The sequence below is a fragment of the Procambarus clarkii genome, chromosome 23 (assembly GCF_040958095.1).
Source record: "Procambarus clarkii isolate CNS0578487 chromosome 23, FALCON_Pclarkii_2.0, whole genome shotgun sequence".
NCBI classification, from domain to species: Eukaryota; Metazoa; Arthropoda; class Malacostraca; order Decapoda; family Cambaridae; genus Procambarus; species Procambarus clarkii.
The window spans coordinates 24875136-24880649 of NC_091172.1; positions in this window are offsets into that span (position 1 = coordinate 24875136).

Here is a 5514-nt window from a genome sequence, read left to right on the forward strand (position 1 = left end):
GCCCGCGGCCTCCACCCGCGGCCTCCACCCGTGGCCTCCACCCGCGGCCTCCACCCGTGGCCTCCACCCGCGGCCACCACCCGTGGCCTCCACCCGCGGCCTCCACCCGCGGCCTCCACCCGCGGCCTCCACCCGCGGCCTCCACCCGCGGCCTCCACCCGTGGCCTCCACCCGCGGCCACCACCCGCGGCCTCCACCCGCGGCCACCACCCGCGGCCTCCACCCGCGGCCTCCACCCGCGGCCTCCACCCGTGGCCTCCACCCGCGGCCACCACCCGCGGCCTCCACCCGCGGCCACCACCCGCGGCCTCCACCCGCGGCCTCCACCCGCGGCCTCCACCCGTGGCCTCCACCCGCGGCCTCCACCCGTGGCCTCCACCCGCGGCCACCACCCGTGGCCTCCACCCGCGGCCTCCACCCGCGGCCTCCACCCGCGGCCTCCACCCGCGGCCTCCACCCGCGGCCTCCACCCGTGGCCTCCACCCGCGGCCACCACCCGCGGCCTCCACCCGCGGCCACCACCCGCGGCCTCCACCCGCGGCCTCCACCCGCGGCCTCCACCCGCGGCCACCACCCGCGGCCACCACCCGTGGCCTCCACCCGCGGCCTCCACCCGCGGCCTCCACCCGCGGCCTCCACCCGCGGCCTCCACCCGCGGCCACCACCCGCGGCCTCCATCCGCGGCCTCCACCCGTGGCCTCCACCCGTGGCCTCCACCCGCGGCCTCCACCCGCGGCTTCCGTCCGTGGACTCCACCCGTGGACTCCACCCGCGGCCCCCTATCTCATCTTTCTCATACTTGGTGAGTATGAGGTAAGGTAGTTATCAGGAGAAAACGCCAAGCTAGTATGTCTACACAGCATTTACAAGGGCTAAGAGGATGTGAAGGAACTGTGTTCAACCACTTGTACCATCGGGGATCGAACGCCGATCTGCAAGAAGCGAGGCTATTGCTGTTCCGATCAGTCAGTGTGTGTTGGTGAGGATGAGCGCCATCAGCTGCTCTCTGGTGTTCAATCCCAGAAGCTCGGAAACTCTTGTTCCATATTTCTGGTAATCTTTTAGTTTTACTGTGGGACCGCGTGGGCACGTTGGAGGTTGTGTGTGGGAGAGAGCATGGGAGAGTGAGAGAGAGAGCGAGCATGGGAGAGTGAGAGCATGGGTCTGTGTGTGTGAGAGAGCGAGCATGGGAGTGTGAGTGAGGAAGATGCAGTGTCCTCTCCAAACTTCAAACAAATAGCTAAGAGGTTCCTGAACCCCTTTGGGGATGTGTCAACTCTACAATCCTTGTACTAGATCTGCCGCCACCAGTTCACCATGTTTGTGTTGGCCGTACAAGGCACTGGTCGTGCATGTACGTGATGCCGTACGGGACGTAATTAACAACCTCGCCCTCACCTTGTTCGTGTCTACCAGATTTCAAATGGTCCTTTTGGGTGTGGATTGAGTGGGGGGGGAAGAGGGTTAGTGAGGCTAAATCGTGGGAGGAGGTTTGTTTTGGAGGAAGAGGACGAGCTAGGAGGCTGCGGTGTCTTGCAGTGAAAGTTTAGGGCGAGTAGTTGCCACATCCTGCTCAACGCGTGATCATCATCCCACCCCTACCCCCCCCCCCCCATTATCCCCTGCCAATAACCCCTCCTCCTCCCTCTCTTTCTCCATCTCCCCTATCCATCACATCGGCTCTCCCTCGCTACCTATTCCTTCCTCCCTGAGCGTTCCTCAACGCACCTGCCCTCGCGTAATGTTATTCCATCACCACGACTCCCATTCCCGTTACTAACCCTTTACCTTGACTCAACTTTCATCTCTCCCCCCCCCCAACAACGTAATTCCCTCCCCATTACTCGCCTTCCCAAAACCCTTTAACCCCCCAACCACCTCTTCCATACAACACCCCGTTCACCACAAAGAGCTTCCACTCATTTTTTTCGTTACTCTCCAGCCTGACTGCCACAGCAACCCCCCTCCTCCTCCTCCTCTCCCCCTCACGCCCCCTCCATTCCTCAACCCCTCCCCCATCAACCCCCATCCCACGTACCACCAGCAGGTACACCACCACCCCCACCCACTAACCAGACACAAATAGCTAGTTGCTCTACATAATACTATTGTTCCTCCGACCTCTCTTCTTGCGTCTCCAGTACTGCAGTTCCTCCTCCCACTCACAAGTTCCACCTCGTGTTCCTCCACACACACCCAGGAATTACTTATGAGTTATGATACCATTGTAAGGGCCTGAGTGCGGAGGGAGGGAGGGAGATTGATGACTGTATAGAACACAGCGTGAGCAGAGAAACTGAGTGTCTCTGTTTGTCTGTCTCTCTTTCTGTGTTTGTCTCTTTGTCTGTCTGTCTGTCTGTCTGTCTGTCTGTCTGTCTGTCTGTCTGTCTGTCTGTCTGTCTGTCTGTCTGTCTCTCTCTCTCTCTCTCTCTCTCTCTCTCTCTCTCTCTCTCTCTCTCTCTCTCTCTCTCTCTCTCTCTCTCTCTCTCTCTCTCTCTCTCTCTCTCTCTGGGACGGTGGCAATTAAGAGTCCTGGCGAGAAACAGTCGCACACAGCCGCTGGTGCTGATCTCTGACAAACCTTCCTTGCCAGTCAACCTGGAAATATATTTGCCTCCATTACTACACACTGGGGTCCAGGAGCTGGCACTCGACGGCTGGGCGGCAGCTCAAGTCTTGTGCATGTATTACCTGCAGCAAGCAAATTTTGGATACTTTCTGTACTTGAATCACTTGATATAAAAATACTATTGATATGCGTATGGATGTATATGGATATGTAATATTAGCAATATTATGTGGTTACCCAGCCATCCTCTGGGCTGTTTCCCGAGGCTACTCCCCCACAATCGTCCCCATGGGGAGCTAACAACTACCTAGTGCACAGTTACATGCGCCACACACCTGCAATTACATCACCGACCTGAAGGCCTCGGATTGTGAAAGTCGTGTGTGTGTGTGTGTGTGTGTGTGTGTGTGTGTGTGTGTGTGTGTGTGTGTGTGTGTGTGTGTGTGTGTGTGTGTGCGCGCGCGCGCAGCCACGTACTGTATTTGAGTAAATATGTGTAGTGTGCCTCCACAGCCTCCCGTCCAAGTACGCTTATGTTAATCAAAACATTAACACTGAATAAATTCCTTAGTCATCCGGTTTATTCAAGCGCTCACTTTCTATTTGTCCGCCTTATTTCGTCTCCTGACCCGCCTCTGTCACGCTTCCCGGCCTTCACTACCCTTCCAATACCCTGACACCTGTCGGCTCTAACACCTGTACACCGGCGTGCAAGTTATGACGTCATGGGCACGCCACACACAACACAGTATTTGTGTTTATTTTCGCTAGGTTAGGTTATCCGAGCAGCGGTGACGTCAATGAGTTCATACATTTATCAGGTTTTAGACCCTACTCTAAAGAAAAAACAGGTTGAAGGGAAATGGTCTATGATGTATATTCCGTGATGACGTTCCCGAAGGATGATTTGAAATTCATCACGATGACATTCTGTTGATATGTTCTTCAGGCGAGTCTCAAGATAACCTCAAGAAGATAACGAGTGTAATGTCTTCCTTCAGGGCCTGGTTTTGTGTAACACTTGAAGCTAGAGTCACACTTCCTCAAGTGGGACGGTGGATATGTCGCCCGTCTCTCCCCCTCTTGCCCTGGCTGGAGTTCGACTCGGTGCCCTGTCGTTCACTGATTCCCAATCAGCGAGTCAGGGTCCTGGTAGGGGGGGAAGGGAGGTTCCCGTGAGCCCGTGTCGTTGGGAAGGGGGGGGGGGGGGTTCCCGCGACCCCGGAACGTGATGTTTTATACTAAGAAAAATGAAAGGAAACTGCAATAATCCCAATTCCAGTTAATGATATTCAAAGGATCGTCGAAGGGCACTCCTACTGGCACCATGTTAAGTGACACTCGTTTCACTTGTTGGTTGTGACATCAAAGGTGCCATATGTGCCCACAACGTACAACAAAGGGTAAATCGCAAAGTGGTATGGCTAAATGAACGTTGCCTGTTGGTGGAAACGAATGCACCTTGCGGCTAATAAACACACTGATGGGCAGATGATTGGGGAGCCCCAGGTGTCCCTTGGGGAGGCAAACACCGGCCCCAGCCCACACAGAGAATACTGGGTAGTCAAGGCAACACCACGGTTTTCGAGGCCGGCTTGACCATCTAAACTCGTACCCACATGGGCAAAAACGCAAAAAGTCATCCAGTGGCCTCAGGTAGAGCTGGAAGCCAGCCGCCCACCGCGGCCTGAAGGCTCACCAAGAGCCCACCAGGGCCCGCCAACGCCCAGCACCTCTGGGCCATGACGGCGCCGGACACCGTCTCCCCGCCCGAAGAACCTGTCAGAAAACGTTAAAACTCTATTGTTTCCAGCGACCCCGGGCGATAAGTGCGCGAGGCATCGTAACAATCCGGACCGTTGAAAAGGAATGCCAGACGGTGCTATCAAGACGCGTTGAGTAAAAATGTGAAACTGAACGTGATCCGGCGGCCCCCCCCCCCCCCGGGCATAGCAGGTGTCCAGACGTTCCCTCGTCGTCAAGGTAGAACCAGGAGTCTCTTGTTTCACTTGTGACGCTCCTGACCCAAAATTGGTTGCATAATACACAGTTTCAAGTGTAGATATGATCGAGCCCAATAGGCTCAGGAATCTGTACACCTGTTGATTGACGGTTGAGAGGCGGGACCAAAGAGCCAGAGCTCAACCCCCGCAAACACAACTAGGTGAGTACACACACATACCCAGGAAGCAGCCCGTAGCAGCTGTCTAACTCCCAGGTACCTATTTGCTGGTAGATGAAGAGGAGCATCATCGTGAAAGAAACTCTGACCGTCTCCGCCGGGTATTGAACCCGGACCCCTAGAACTACCAACACCGACCGCTGTCCACTCAGCCGTCAGGCCCCAGCCTATTACTATCATTTGCGTAGTATTCTAAGGGAGGGCGGTGGAGGAGGTGAGGAATATTTGTGGGTGTCAACTGGTGGGTGTTGAAGGCGGTCCAAGAGCCTATGTAGTCCCGTTCCAGCTACACCTATATTATATATATTAATATATACACTATATATATATTATATAGAAGAGTTACAACTCATTACCTGCTTTGGGCTATTTGTTTATGTTCAAGGGATGATTTTATTTGGGTTTTCATTTAATAATGTGTTAATGCATATGCTAATATAGGCCAATTTATTGTTTAACCTATAATTTTCTATATATTTGAGTCCAGGCCTTTGATTTCGCTTAATTTTTGTTTGAAATGATATTCCCAAATAATGAAAAATGTGAACAGTAAGAATATTGAGAAATATTCTATAATAAATAACAACATAAAATAACTATAATATGTTAAAAGAAAGTCAGGTACTTGGGTAAGTTTCCTTGGTGGTGCAACGGAGAACAGGAGGTAAAGTCTTACCCAACACCTGTATTGTGTAAGGAGGCTGTTTCCTCTGCCAGCGGTGGAATTGTACGTGTGCGCGCGCGCTGACCAGCGAGGTGACGG